The 16,232-nt window shown below is 43.5% G+C and overlaps 1 protein-coding gene and 1 pseudogene across 1 annotated transcript in view; one reads left to right on the top strand and one right to left on the bottom strand.

Annotated features, from left to right (window-relative positions):
* LOC105710986 (zinc finger protein 93) overlaps positions 1 to 16,232 on the bottom strand; it is a 491,114-nt gene that overhangs the window by 80,572 nt on the left and 394,310 nt on the right. The gene's annotated exons all lie outside the window — the stretch shown is intronic.
* On the top strand, positions 11,760 to 12,637 carry LOC105710988 (glyceraldehyde-3-phosphate dehydrogenase-like; annotated as a pseudogene).

Below are 16,232 nucleotides of genomic sequence, written 5' to 3'. Positions count from 1 at the left end.
GTGAGGCAGGAGAATCATTTGAACCCGAGAGGTGAAGGTTGCAGTAAGCCAAGATCGCGCCACTGCATCCCAGCCTGGGTGACAGAGAGAGACTCCATCTCAGAAAAACAAACAAACAAACAAATTAATTAAATCGAATAATATTCAGTAAGTGAAGTAGAAACACAGACAACAACTGGAGATCAGAAAAATGAGGATAACAACAAAAAAAATTAAAATAGCAAAAAACAAAATTGTAGATGCAAAAAATAACTGAAAAGTTTCTTTTTTTCTTTTTCTTTTTTTTTATTTTTGAGACAGAGTTTCGCTCGTTACCCAGGGTGGAGTGCAATGGCGCAATCTCGGCTCACCGCAACCTCTGCCTCCTGGGTTCAGGCAATTCTCCTGCCTCAGCCTCCTGAGTAGCTGGGATTACAGGCACACACCACCATACCCAGCTAATTTTTTGTATTTTTAGTAGAGACGGGGTTTCACCATGTTGACCAGGATGGTCTCGATCTCTTGATCTCGTGATCCACCCGCCTCGGCCTCCCAAAGTGCTGGGATTACAGGCGTCAGCCACCGCGCCCGGCCTGAAAAGTTTCTTAAAAAGAAAAATGATAGGGCCGGGCGCGGTGGCTCAAGCCTGTAATCCCAGCACTTTGGGAGGCCGAGGCGGGTGGATCACGAGGTCAAGAGATCGAGACCATCCTGGTCAACATGGTGAAACCCCGTCTCTACTAATACAAAAAATTAGCTGGGCACGGTGGCGCGTGCCTGTAATCCCAGCTACTCAGGAGGCTGAGGCAGGAGAATTGCCTGAACCCAGGAGGCGGAGATTGCGGTGAGCCGAGATCGCGCCATTGCGCTCCAGCCTGGGTATCAAGAGCGAAACTCCGTCTCAAAAAAAAAAAAAAAAAAAAAAAAAAAAAAAAAAAGAAAAATGATGTAAACATGAAGAAGCTGAACAAAGAAACTAGGATACACCCAATGATATTTGTAATAAACACACAAGTAAAATTTCAAAAATCACAGAAGAGAAATTGGGGAGCTGCAAGATAAAAATGATGTGTTGGCTGGGCGCGGTGGCTCATGCCTGTAATCCAAGCACTTTGGAGGCCAAGGCGGGCAGATCACCTGAGGTTGGGAGTTCAAGACCAGCCTGACCAACATGGTGAAACCCCGTCTTTATTTAAAAAAAAAAAAAAAAGGCCGGGCGCGGTGGCTCAAGCCTGTAATCCCAGCACTTTGGGAGGCCGAGGCGGGTGGATCACGAGGTCAAGAGATCGAGACCATCCTGGTCAACATGGTGAAACCCCGTCTCTACTAACACAAAAAATTAGCTGGGCATGGTGGCGCGTGCCTGTAATCCCAGCTACTCAGGAGGCTGAGGCAGGAGAATTGCCTGAACCCAGGAGGCGGAGGTTGCGGTGAGCCGAGATCGCGCCATTGCACTCCAGCCTGGGTAACGAGCGAAACTCCATCTCAAAAAAAAAAAAAAAAAAAAAAAAAAAGATGTATCATATATAAGCATAGCCTCACGAGATAACCAGTGAATTTGTGAAGAAAATTTTTGCAGGTCAGAAGGTATTGGGGGAAGCAGCAAAGGAGAAAGGAATTACAGAGCGCCTGCGTAAATTGATGATGAGTAACATATAAACTGGGAACAACAAACTGTGGGAGGCCTCTGGGGAGGCAAACTTCTCCATGCCTCATGTTCCAGTGCAGGGTGACCTAGGCTCTGTTACCATAAATATTGTGCTCAAATAGTGTGAGAGATCAGAGTTGAGGGCCTTCACTGTCTCCAGTAAAAAGTGATGGCCCCTGGTCCCACTCTTTGTACTCTTAATGTGTCTTTTTTTTATTCCTTTGTCGCCACTAAACGTGGGGTACCCACAGGTGATGTGGGGGCTGGTTCCCTACAGAGGAAAACTGTGTGATATTGTTAAAGTTACAAGAAAACAAAAAAGCTGTCAAGCGAGAATAATACCATCAGGAAAATGGTACTACCAAATAAAAAGAAGTCCTTCCAAAATAACAAAATTCTGAGGAAGTATACTGGCATTGCATATGCCCTACATATCAAAGATGCTGAATGAGGCTGGGCACAGTGGCTCATGATTGTAATCCTAGCACTTTGTGAGGGTGAGTCAGGTGGATCACCTGAGGCCAGCAGTTCGAGATCAGGCTGACCAACATGAAGAAACCCCATCTCTACTAAAAATACAAAATTAGCTTGGCGTGGTGGCATGTGCTTGTAATCTCAGCTACTCTAGAGGCTGAGACAGGAGAATCACTTGAACCAGGGAGGTGGACGTTGCAGTGAGCCAAGATTGCACCATTACACCTCAGCCTGGGTGACACGAGCTAAATTCTGTCTCAAAAAAAAAAAAAAAGAAAGAAAGAAAAAAGAAGAAGATGCTGAATGGAATTTATTCCACTGAAAATAACATATTGCAAGAAGACGAAAATAATTATATAAAAATATATAAGTTTCTGGGAAAGATATATACATGCACAAAAATGGAATTTCTTAACATTATTATAATGGTGCAGAAAACATTTTAAGTTATCTCTAAAATTTAAAAGATAAAAGTATAGAAATTATTATAAACATCTTTTAATGAATATACAACATAAAAATATAATTAGGAAAATCAATAAAGTTGAGAGCAGATGTAATGATAAAGAATTTTTGTGGCCGGGCGCGGTGGCTCAAGCCTGTAATCCCAGCACTTTGGGAGGCCGAGGCGGGTGGATTACGAGGTCAAGAGATCGAGACCATCCTGGTCAACATGGTGAAACCCCGTCTCTACTAATACAAAAAATTAGCTGGGCATGGTGGCGCGTGCCTGTAATCCCAGCTACTCGGGAGGCTGAGGCAGGAGAATTGCCTGAACCCAGGAGGCGGAGGTTGCGGTGAGCCGAGATCGCGCCATTGCACTCCAGCCTGGGTATCAAGAGCGAAACTCCGTCTCAAAAAAAAAAAAAAGAATTTTTGTATGCAACTGAAGTTGATTTTTTTTTACCATGTTCAAATATATTGTTGGATCTTTCAAATATGCATTTTTTTTTTAAAAGATAGAGTTTTGCTCTTTTTTTTTACCCAGGCTGGAGTGCAATGGCGCAATCTCGGCTCACTGCAACCTCCGCCTCCTGGGTTCAGGCAATTCTCCTGCCTCAGCCTCCTGAGTAGCTGGGATTACAGGCACGCGCCACTATGACCAGCTAATTTTTTATATTTTTTTTAGTAGAGACGGGGTTTCACCATGTTGACCAGGATGGTCTCGATCTCTTGACCTCGTGATCCTCCCGCCTCGGCCTCCCAAAGTGCTGGGATTACAGGCTTGAGCCACCGTGCCCGGCCCTCAAATATGCATTTTATTTTGTTTTATTTATTTATTTATTTTTTGAGAGGAAGTCTCCTCTATTGCCCAGGCTGGAGTGCAATGATGCAATCCTGGCTCACTGCAAATTCTGCTTGCTGGGTTCAAGTGATTCTCCTGCCTCAGCCTCCTGAGTAGATGGGATTACAGGTGCCCGCCACCATATCCAGCTAATTTTTGTGTTTTCTGTAAAGACGGGGGTTCTACAACGTTGTCCAGGCAGGTCTCAAACTCCTGAACTCGGGTGATCTACCCACCTGGGCCTCCCAAAGTGCTAGGATTACAGATGTGAGCCACTGCAACAAGCCATTCAAAGGTTTTATATAATCCCCCAAAGTACCACTAAAAAAAATCTGCATAGACACACAAAATAAAATAAGAAAAATAATGAAAGAATACCAATATAAAAATTTTATTTTATTTTATTTTATTTTATTTTTTTGAGATGGAGTTTCCCTCTTGTTACCCAGGCTGGAGTGCAATGGCACGATCTCGGCTCACCGCAACCTCCGCCTCCTAGGTTCAAGCAATTCTCCTGCTTAAGCCTCCCAAGTAGCTGGGACTACAGGCTCATGCCACCATGCCCAGCTAATTTTTGTATTTTTTTTTAGTAGAGACGGGGTTTCACCATGTTGACCAGGATGGTCTCGATCTCTTGACCTCGTGATCCACCCGCCTCGGCCTCCCAAAGTGCTGGGATTACAGGCGTGAACCACTGCGCCCGGCCACAAGGTACATCTTAAGTTAAAAATTGTCACATTTTATAAAATGTATCTTAAATCAAAACTTCAAAAAGGCAAAAAAGGACATCAAACAATACATAGATTCATTCACTGGGAACCTATGACAAATTTGTTTAGACATGTGTGTATCTATGTGTGTGTCTCAAATTAGAATTTCAAATATACACAGCAAATACTAACGAAATTGAATAAACACAGAGAGAACAATATAATTACAGTAGGATATTTCAATACCCCACTATCTGTAATAATAATAAAACAAGACAATATTCATAAAGAAACAGAGGACTAGAAGGCAATAAAAAACAATTCCTAATAAAGGTATAGAGAACACTCCTCAACAACATCAGGATACATGGCCTTCTCAATAGCTCATACAGCATTCTCCTTTGTAGACCACCCGTTAGGCTAAAAACAAAGTCTTAACACGCTTTTTAAAACTGAAATTTTGGCCGGGCGCTGTGGCTCACACCTGTAATTCCAGCACTTTGGGAGGCTGAAGGTGGGTGAATCACAAGGCCATGAGATTGAGACCATCTGGTCCAACATGGTGAAACCCTGTCTCTACTAAAAAATAAATACAAAAAATTAGTACGTCGTGGTGGCACATGCCTGTAATCCCAGTTACTCAGGATGCTGAGGTAGGAGAATAGCTTGAACCAGGGAGTATAAAACAATAATATAAATAATTAATAAATTTACAAATATATAGAAATTATACAATACACTCTTGAGCATGCACTTATTAAAATGACTGGGCTGGGTGTGATGACTCACGCCTGTAATCCCAGGACTTTGGGAGGCTGAGGCAGGTGAATTTAACTCCATCTCAAAAACAAAAAATCAAAGTAGAAGTAATATTGTGAAGATATCTATACTGCTCAATTTAATCTACAGATTTCATGCAATGTTTTTCAAATTTCTCATTGCATTTTTGAAGAAATAAAAACAGCGAATCTAAAAGTATATGGAATCTAAAGAGACAATGAAGTACCCAGCAATCTTCAAGAAAAGAAACAATGTTGGAGGCATTAAAATTTCTGATTTCAAAACACATCCAAAAGCTACAGAATCAAAACAATTTGGTATAAGTATAAAGACGAAAAAGTGGCCGGGCGCGTGGTTCACGCCTGTAATCCCAGCACTTTGGGAGGCCGAGGCGGGTGGATCACGAGGTCAAGAGATCGAGACCATCCTGGTCAACATGATGAAACCCCGTCTCTACTAAAAATACAAAAAATTAGCTGGGCATGGTGGCGCGTGCCCGTAATCCCAGCTACTCAGGAGGCTGGGCCAGGAGAATTGCCTGAACCCAGTAGGCGGAGGTTCGGTGGCTCACGCCTATAATCCCAGCACTTTGGGAGGCCGAGTGTGGATCACGAAGTCAAGAGATCGAGACCATCCTGGTCAACAAGGTGAAACCCCGTCTCTACTAAAAAATACAAAAATTAGCTGGGCATGGTGGCACACGCCTGTAGTCCCAGCTATTCGAGATGCTGAGGCAGGAGAATTGCTTGAACCCAGGAGGCGGAGGTTGCGGTGAGCCGAGATCGCGCCATTGCACCCCAGCCTGGGTAACAAGAGCAAAACTCTGTCTCAAAAAATAAAATAAAATAAAGATGAAAAAGTAGACTAGTAAAAGAGAATCTACTACACACATTATACTAACTTTCACATAATTATTGCAGCATTGTTACTGAAAGCCAATAGGTAAAAAGAATGTAAATTTCTGTCACCAAATCATTCAGTAGATATAAAAATACTGAAATAGCCAGGCGCGGTGGCTCAGGCCTGTAATCCCAGCACTTTGGGAGGCCGAGGCAGGTGGATCACGAGGTCAAGAGATCGAGACCATCCTGGTTAACATGGTGAAACCCCGTCTCTACTAAAAATACAAAAAATTAGCTGGGCATGGTGGCACGTGCCTGTAATCCCAGCTACTCAGGAGGTTGAGGCAGGAGAATTGCCTGAACCAGGAGGCGGAGGTTGCGGTGAGCCGAGATCGCGCCATTGCACTCCAGCCTGGGTAATAAGTGCGAAACTCCGTCTCAAAAAAAAAAAAACAAAAAAAATGAAATATCACTCAGTTTTCAAAAAGCAAAAAATATTTTAACGCCTATTAAGATAAATATTGATGACATTATGCAAAATCAAATGAGCCAGCCACAAAAAGACAGAGATTGTATGAGATATACAAAACAGTTATACTCTTAGAAACAGAAAACAGAGTGACATTTGAAAGTGCCACGAAATGGGAAGAATTTGTAGTTCTTTAACGTGTATTGAGAGCTTTGCAAGAAAAGACATTCTAGTGATATGTCGCATAACAATGTGAATATAATTAACATGACCAAACTGAGTATTTAGATATATATGTATATTTTTGTTTGCTTGTTTTTTGTTTTGTGACAGAATCTCCCTCTGTCACCCAGGCTGGAGTGGAGTACCAGGCTGGAGTGCAGTGGCACAATCTCAGCTCACTGCAACCTCCACCTCCCGGGTTCGAGAGATTCCCCTGCCTCAGTCTAGTGATTGTAGCTGGGACTACAGGCAAGCACCACCACGCCCGGCTAATTTTTTGTATTTTAGTAGAGACGCGGTTTGACCATGGGTGGAAAGTCTCATCAGTGTTGAAGAAGGAGGCTGAAGCCTCAATCACTTCCTGTTTAATAAATAGACTATAAAAAGAAGAATATAGTGAAGAATAAGTATCATGATATTATTGAATATTTAGCCTTGATTAAAGATTTCTTGTATTTTATGCATAATTATCTAGGAACGATCAGGTTGCTGTGATCAGAAACTGATGAGGGACACTATGGAATGTGGCCACGAGGCAAGAGCATTAATACCTGTGGAACACCTACCAGTGGCGAGCAGCAGGAACAACCTGAATGCCGAATCCAAGCCCTCTATTACACCCGCATAAAGGTTGCTCAAGGGCATCTAAAATCTGTGCGGTGGCGCCAGTGCTTGGGGAAGCGCCCGCTATTCAGCAGACCACGGAAGGGAACATCCCCTGTCCTTGGGTGAGCTGCAGAACACTCCCCTCCACCACGCTCTTGTGGAAGGACTGATATAGGTCAGCTCAACCCGCAGTTACCCGGACACTTAATTGTCTCTTTGTGATGCTGTGCTATATTGGTCACAATCTGGGTCTGCTTTCACTCCCCTGCCTCTGTACCTGGTTCCTCTTCTGTTGATATCAGTAAGAGAAGCATAATTATTGAAGCCTTTGATCTTACTTGAAAGGAGCAACACGAAGTGCTGACGCATTTTGTCTGCCCCTGCTTCCGCTACTTGCAAGCCCTGAGCCCCCTGATCCTTAGACACGTGATTTGCTTGACCCTATTAGTAACTGTGGATGGCTCATCCTACTTACGGTGCCCCCCTACTTTGTATCCAATAAAAGTCAGAGTGTCCAGGCACTCGGGGCCACTGCCAGCCTCTGCGAACTGGTGGCAGTGGACCCCTGGGCCCAACTTTTTCCCTTGATCTCAGTGTATTGTGTCTTTATTTCTACAGTTTCTTGTCTCCGCACCAGTAGAGAACACCCTTTAGACACAGTAGGGCTGGACCCTACATTTCACCATATGGTCTTGAGTTCCTGACCTCATAATCCACCTGACTCGGCCTCCCAAAGTGTTAGGATTACAGGTGCGAGCCAACGTGCCCGGCATAGAAATATTTTATTATAAATTTTGTTCTGTTTCTGAGACTAACACATTTTATGTTTTTTTGACACGTAACACATAAGTAAAAATAATAATACCTGAGTGATACAGAGTTATTTTAGTTTTTAAATTTTCTTCAAATACAGAAGTTTTTCTCTCACGCAAAAATAATATAGATTCACAAATAAATAGATGTTGAAATTAGGAGAATTTTCATGACTACTTACCAAGACAGGGCCAAAAAACTGTTACAGGCTGGGTGCGGTGGTTCATGTCTGTAATCCCAGCACTTTGGGAGGCCAAGGCGGGCGGATCACCTGAGGCCAGGAATTCAAGACCAGCCTGACCAATATGGTGAAACCCCTTCTTAAAAGACTGAGGCAGAAGAATCGCTTGAACCCAGGAGGCGGAAGTTGCAGTGAGCTGAGATTACACCATTATACTCCAACCTGGGCAACAAGAGTGAAACTTCTTCTTCTTCTTTTTTTTCTCCAGTAGCTGGGACCACAGACGCATGCCACCACACCCGGCTAATTTTTTTATTTTAGTAGAGATGGGGTTTCACCATGTTGGCCAGGATGGTCTTGATCTCTTGACCTCGTGAACTGTCCCCCTTGGCCTCCCAAAGTGTTGGGATTACAGTCGTGAGCCACCGCTCCCGGCCTAGTGAAACTTCATCTAAAAAAAAAAAAAAAATGTTTAAACAAACCTACACAACAAATATACAAGTGACACAAAAATACAGTTGTTTTGAAACTCCATTTCAAAAATAAAAACTGTTACAACAAACCTACAGAATACACAAGTGACATAAAATATAGGGATAATATTTATACAGGCAAACAAACATAGAAATAATTATATTGGCAATAGATATATGGCTTATTCATAATTTTGCTTCAGCACTTTGGGAGGCTGAGGCGGCTGGATCACCTGAGGTTGAGAGTTCGAGACCAGCCTGACTAACATGGAAAAACTCCATCTCTACTAAAAATACAAAATTAGCAGGGCATGGTGGCAGGTGCCTGTAATCCCAGCTACTCAGGAGGCTGAGGCAGGAGAATCGCATGAACCTGGGAGGCAGAGGTTTCAGTGAGCTGAGATCCCACCATTGCCCTCCAGCCTGGGAAACAAGAGCAAAACACTGTCTCAAAAAAAAAAAAAAAAAAAGCCAGGCGCAGTGATTCACACCTGTAATCCTAGCACTTCGGGAGGCCAAGGCACGCAGATCACTAGCCAGTGTTCGAGAGTAGCCTGGCCAAAATGGTAAAATCTCATCTCTACTAAAGATACAAAAAATTAGCCGGGCATGGTGGCACATGCCTGTAATCCCAGCTGCTCTGGAGGCAGAGGCAGGAGAATTGCTTGAACCCTAAAGGTGGAGGTTGTGGCGAGGAGAAATTTCACCATTGCACTACAGACTGGGGGACAGGGCAGGACTCCATATCAAAAAAATAAATAAATAAAAATAAATAAATAAATCAAAACCCAATTAACTGGTGTGATGTGGCATACCCAAAAATATAAAATTGCAAAACAAAATTAAAACATGGCTTGTAATCCAAGCACTTTGGAGGCCAAGGCGGGTGGATCACCTGAGGTCGGGAGTTCAAGACCAGCCTGACCAACATGGTGAAATCCCATCTTAAAAAAAAAAAGAAGACATCTGTAGCAGATGATACATGAGGTTCTATTATTAGGTGGATAAACCTTCCAATGACTATTTTATAAGGTCAACACATTTTTTTCCAGTCTAAGTTGATGCAACTATCGTCAGTTGGTATTACAAAAGGAGTCTAGTAAATTTAGCTAGCTTTACTCAATACTACTATACCTGGAATACCTTATTTAACAGTTTTACAACCTTTCTTTATTATTTTATTCATTTATTTATTTACTTTTTTGAGATGGAACCTGGCTCTGTCACTCAGGCTGGAGTGCAGTGGCATGATCTCAGCTCACTGCAACTTCTGCCTCCCAGGTTCGAGCGATTCTCCTGTCTCACCCTCCTGAGTAGTTGGGATTACAGATGCACACCACCACACCCCACTAATTTTTGTATTTTTAGTAGAGACGGGGTTTCACCATGTTGGTCAGGCTGGTCTCAATCTCCCGACCTCAGGTGATCTGCCCGCCTCGGCCTCCCAAAGTGTTGGGATTACAGGCGTGAGTCACCACACCCAGCCTTTTTTTTTTTTTTTTTTTTTTCTCGGAGAAGGGTCTCACTCTGTCTCCCGTGCTGGTTTGCAATATCTGCTCACTACAACCTTCTTCCCCAAAGTTCTAGCAATTATCCTACCTCAACCTCCTGAGTAGCAGAAATTACAGGTGCTGGCCACGATGCCAGGCTTTTTTGTTTTTTTCTTTGAGACAGAGTCTTGTTCTGTTGCCAGGCCCCAGGCTGGAGTACAGTGGTGTGATCTCGGCTCACTGCAACCGCCGCCTCCTGGATTCAAGCAATTCTCCTGCCTCAGCTTCCTGAGTAGCTGGGACTACAGACGTGAGCCACCACGCCCAGCTACTTTTTATATTTTAGTAGAGACAGGGTTTCACTATGTTGGCCAGGATGATCTCGAACTCTTGACCTCGTGATCCTCCTGCTTCGGCCTCCCAAAGTGCTGGGATTACAGATGTGAGCCACCGCGCCCAGCCTACTTTTTTTTTTTTTAATGCAGTTTCACTCTTCTTTTCCAGGCTGGAGTGCAAAGGCCCGATCTTGGCTCCCTGCAACTTTGGCCTTTTGAATTCAAGCGATTTTTCTACCTTAGCCTCTGGTGTAGCTGGGATTACAGATGCGCCACTGCACCTGGCTAATTTTTTGTATTATTAGTAGGGATGGGGTTTCTTCACGTTGGTCAGGCTGGTCTTGAACTCCCAACCTGAGGTGATCTGCCGGCATTAGCCTTCCAAAGTGCTGGGATATAGGCATGAGCCACTGGGCCTGGCCCAAATATCCTCTTTATACATGCCTGTTACCCTTGCTAGAGCTAACATATATAATTGCTTAATTTTAAAGTTTATGAGGAATTTTAATGTATCCTACTGAGAGATTATAGGAAGGATTTTTTTAATGAAATTTAATGGTGCACACAAAATAATTTGAAATGTGTACAACTTCACAGAGAGTGTATTAACTTACATTTTGCTTAGTACATTTCACTTTTCCTTCTTAATTGGAGAACCCTATATAAGCTTATTTTTCTTTAGTGATTGCTATTGTTTCCCCTATTTTTATGACTGACATAATTCAGTTTACTGACTTTATTGGGCCAAGTCTTTCAGATGAACAATGTGAATCCTTCATAAATCACGAAGTTGTTTTGACATGTTAAAGAAATAAACAGGCCGGGCGCGGTGGCTCAAGCCTGTAATCCCAGCACTTTGGGAGGCCGAGGCAGGTGGATCATGAGGTCAAGAGATCGAGACCATCCTGGTCAACATGGTGAAACCCCGTCTCTACTAAAAATACAAAAATTAGCTGGGCATGGTGGCGCGTGCCTGTAATCCCAGCTACTCGGGAGGCTGAGGCAGGAGAATTGCCTGAACCCAGGAGGCGGAGGTTGCGGTGAGCCGAGATCGCGCCATTGCACTCCAGCCTGGGTAACAAGAGCGAAACTCCATCTCAAAAAAAATAAAAATAAAAAAATAAAAAAAAAATAAAGAAATAAACAATTACAGGCTGGTGCTTGTTACATAATAGATGCTTCATGATTACTGTAAATATTTCTGTTTTAGTGAGTCTTTGACTCCAGGTTAGAGATGGAAAATATTCAGGGTGAGACTGCCTGTTCTTCCTGTTCGACAGACAGCTCCATCTTGTCTTGTATCGTCAGCCGCATCCTTGAGACACCATGGGAAAGGTGAAGGTTGGAGTCAATGGATTTGGTCATATTGGGCACCTGGTCACCAGGACTGCTTTTCACTCTGGTAAAGTGAATATTGTCACCCTCAATCATCCCTTCATTGACCTCAACTACATGGTCTACATGTTCCAGTATGACTCCACCCATTGCAAATTCCAAGGCACTGTCAAGGCTGAGAAAGGGAAGCTTATCATCAATAGAAATCCCATCACCATCTTCCAGGAGCAAAATCCCTCCAAAATCACGTGGGGCCATGCTGGCGCTGAGTACGTGGTGGAGTCCACTTGTGTCTTCACCACCATGGAGAAAGCTGGGGCTCACTTGCAGGAGAGAGCCAAAAGGTTCATCATCTCTGCTCCCTCTCCTGATGGCCTCAGGTTCATGATGGATGTGAACCATGAGAAGTATGACAACAGCCTCAAGATCATCAGCAATGCCTCCTGCACTATCCAATGCTTAGCGCCCCTGGCAAACGTCATCCATGACAACTTTGGTATTGAGGAAGGACTCAAGACACAGTCCACGTCATCACTGCCACCTAGAAGACTGTGGATGGCCCCTCTGGGAAACTGGCATGATGGCTGTGGGGCTCTACAGAACATCATCCCTGCCTCTACTGGTGCTGCCAAGACCACGGGCAAGGTCATCCCTTAGCTGAATGAGAAGCTCACTGGCATGGCCTAACGTGTCCCCACTGCCAACGTGTCAGTGGTGGACCTGACCTGCTGTCTGGAAAAGCCTGCCAAATATGATGACATCAAGAAGGTGGTGAAGCAGGCTTCGGAAGGCCCCCTCGAGGGCACCCTGGGCTACACTGAGCACCAGGTGGTGTCCTCTGACTTCAACAGCGACACCCACTCTTCCACCTTCAATGCTGGGGCTGGCATTGCCCTCAATGACCACTTTTCAAGCTCAGTTCCTGGTAGGACAATGAATTTGGCTACAGCAACAGTGTGGTGGACCTCATTTCCCACATGGCCTAAAAGGAGTAAGACCCCTGGACCACCAGCCCCTGAGAGAGCACGAGAAAGAGAGGCCCTCACTGCTGGAGAGTCCCTGCCACACTGAGTCCCCCACAACACTGAATCACCCCTCCTCATAGTTTCCATGTAGACCCCTTGAAGAGAGAGGGGCCTAGGGAGTCCCACCTTGTCATGTACCATCAATAAAGTCCCCTGTGCTCAAAAAGAAAATATTCAGGGTGAGACAATAGCATCAGTTCTTTTTTTTTTTTTTTTTTTTGAGATGGAGTTTCGCTCTTGTTACCCAGGCTGGAGTGCAATGGCACGATCTCGGCTCACTGCAACCTCCGCATCTTGGGTTCAGGCAATTGTCCTGCCTCAACCTCCTGAGTAGCTGGGATTACAGGCACGCGCCACCATGCCCAGCTAATTTTTTTGTATTTTTAATAGAGACGGGGTTTCACCATGTTGACCAGGACGGTCTCGATCTCTTGACCTCGTGATCCACCCGCCTCGGCCTCCCAAAGTGCTGGGATTACAGGCGTGAGCCACCGCACCTGGCAGCATCAGTTCTTAATGTGGAGAAAACACTTGAACTCAGGCTGCATAGCTGACTCTCTCTGAATTTAGAAAGGAATTCCGCTTTTATTTTTAGATGTTTCCCAGTTTCTTTCTGTCTCTATGTTCATCAACAGCTGCACAAGCTGCCCAGCTCTACCCGTTTGCCTGTATTGTGGCTACAGTTTTCTCACTGTCCAAGACACCCTATGTCACTTTACACAGTACTTTGTAAAACCTGATGGAAAGTTTGAAAATTTTTTTTTTAGATGGACTCTTGCTCTATCACCAGGCTGGAGTGCAGTGCTGCAATCTCGGCTCACTGAAACCTCTGCTTTTTGGGTTCAAACAATACTCCTGCCTCAGCCTCCCGAATAGCTGGGACTACAGGCATGTGCCACCATGCCCAGCTAATTTTTGTATTTTTCTTTTTTTTTTTTGAGACGGAGTTTCGCTCGTTACCCAGGCTGGAGTGCAATGGCGCGATGTCGGCTCACCGCAACCTCCGCCTCCTGGGTTCAAGCAATTCTCCTGCCTCAGCCTCCCGAGTAGCTGGGATTACAGGCACGCACCACCATGCCCAGCTAATTTTTGTATTTTTGGTAGAGACGGGGTTTCACCATGTTGACCAGGATGGTCTCGATCTATTGACCTCGTGATCCACCCGCCTCGGCCTCCCAAAGTGCTGGGATTATAGGCGTGAGCCACCACGCCCGGCCCAACTAATTCTTATTATGAACATAAAATGACCCTGTAATCAATAACAATTTAATTGCACATTTCAAAATAACTAAATGTATACATTTGTCATGCAAAGGATAAATGCTGGAGGTGATGGATACTTCACTTACCCTGATGTGATTATTACATATTGTATGCCTGTATCAAAATATTCTATATACGGCATAATTATATACACATACCAGGCACCCACAAAAATTTTTTAAAAATAAGTTTATATAAGAAAAATAAAAATTTCACCTACAAGAATAATATTCTTATGTGCAGTTTATAGCCACTGGCAATAGAGATGTTAGTTGATAATGTTACCAAATGGCACACTGTTACCACTTTATCACTCCATTTTTTTTTTTTTTTTTTTGATGGAGTCTTGCTCTTTTTGCTGAGGCTGGAGTGCAATGGTGCGATCTTGGCTTATAGCAATCTCCACCTCTCAGCTTCAAGCAATTCTCTTGCCTCAGCCTGTGGAGTAGCTGGGATTACAGGCCTGTGCCACCACTCCCGGCCAATTTTTGCATTTTTCATAGAAATTGGGTTTCTTATTCCATGCTAGTCAGGTTGGTCTTGAACTCTCGACCTCAGGTGATCTGCCAGTCTCAGCCTCCCAAAGTGCTGGGATTACAGGTGTGAGCCAATGCCCAGGCAACTATATTGTTGAGTTAGGTAGATAGGTGAGTTAGTGGCATAATAAACACTTCATTCAATGCATTATGACCATAACATGTTTAAGAAAGTTTAATGAAAAAACTAAGTTTATAAGTAATCTGAAAATTTTAAGATGTACTGTGTTTTATTACATAGAAATATTCTTAGTATAATTACATACATTTGTGTGTGTGTGTGTGTGTGTATATATATATATATATATATATATATATACATATATTTCTTTTTTGTTAGACAGTTTCGCATTTGTACCCCAGGCTGGAGTGCAATGGCATGATCTTGGATCACTGCAACCACCACTTCCAGGCTTCAAGCTATTCTCCTGCCTCAGCCTGCGGAGTAGCTTGGATTACAGGCATGCACCACCACGCCTGGCAAACTTCTGTATTTTTAGTAGAGATAGGATTTCTCCATGTTCATCAGGTTGGTCTTGACTCTTCACCTCAGGTGATCTGCCTGCCTGGGCCCCTCAAAATGGCTGGCATTACAGACGTGAGTCACTGCGCCCGGCAGTAAAATAATGTATTACTAATTCAATGAATTGTAACTGAAATTAAAAATGTTTTTCACTATAATGCAAAATATTACTCTGAACAACTACTTGATACATCACCCAATATTATATGTTAACCACAAAGAGACTCATCACTTCTATGTTCATCATACAGCTTACATTTTAATGTTCTTATTTTTTTTCTATTTCTTTTTTTTCTATTGAGATGGAATCTTGCCCTTTTGCCCAGGCAGAAGGGTACACAGAAATAGTGTGCTTTTTTTTTTTTTTTTTTTTTAGATGAAGTCTTGCTTTGTAGTTCAGGCTAGAGTACAGCGCCATGATCTCAGCTCACTTCAACTTCCACCTTTCGTGTTCAAGTGATTCTCTGCCTCAGCCTCCTGAGCAGCTGGGATTACAGGTGCATGACACAGTGCCCAACTTATTTTTTGTACCTTTAGTATAGACGAGGTTTCACTATTTTGGCCAGGCTGTTCTCAGACTCCTGACCTCGTGATGCCCCCATCTCGGCCTCCCAAAGTTTTGGGATTACAGGCATGAGATACTGTTCCTATTCTAATGTTCTAATTCTTTAATTGAAAATGTCATAAATAATGCCCCCCTAATTTAAAAAAATTCACATTTTTGATGTTGGAACAATTGATAACATGCTGTCGCATGTGAATAAGAATAGCAATAAAGAAGAAAGAGAATGAAGTAATTTGAGAGTTGAATTACATCATTCTTTGGTTTTCAAAAAACAAGAATTTTTTTAAAGAAAAAAACTTTGAGCTGGGCACGGTGGCTCACGCCTGGAATCCCAGCACTTTGGGAGGCCGAGGCAGGTGGATCATGAGGTCAAGAGATTGAGACCATCCTGGTCAACACGGTGAAACCCCATCTCTACTGAAAATACAAAAAATTAGCTGGGCATGGTGGCGCATGCCTGTAATCACAGCTACTCAGGAGGCTGAGGCAGTAGAATTGCTTGAACCCAGGAGGCGGAGGTTGCGATGAGCTGAGATCACGCCATTGCACTCCAGCCTGGGTAACAAGAGTGAAACTCTGTCTCAAAAAAAAAAAAAACAAAAAAAAAAACAAAGAGAAAGAAAAAAACTTTGAATGTAATTAAAATTCTGCAAAACATGTTCTACTTCTTTTAAAGTT

This window comes from Aotus nancymaae, unplaced genomic scaffold (assembly GCF_030222135.1).
Source record: "Aotus nancymaae isolate 86718 unplaced genomic scaffold, 86718_ANA_hifiasm-v0.15.2.pri h1tg000028l, whole genome shotgun sequence".
NCBI lineage: Eukaryota > Metazoa > Chordata > Mammalia > Primates > Aotidae > Aotus > Aotus nancymaae.
The sequence above is the reverse complement of the archived record's forward strand: the minus strand, read 5'-3'. Positions and strand labels throughout refer to the sequence as shown.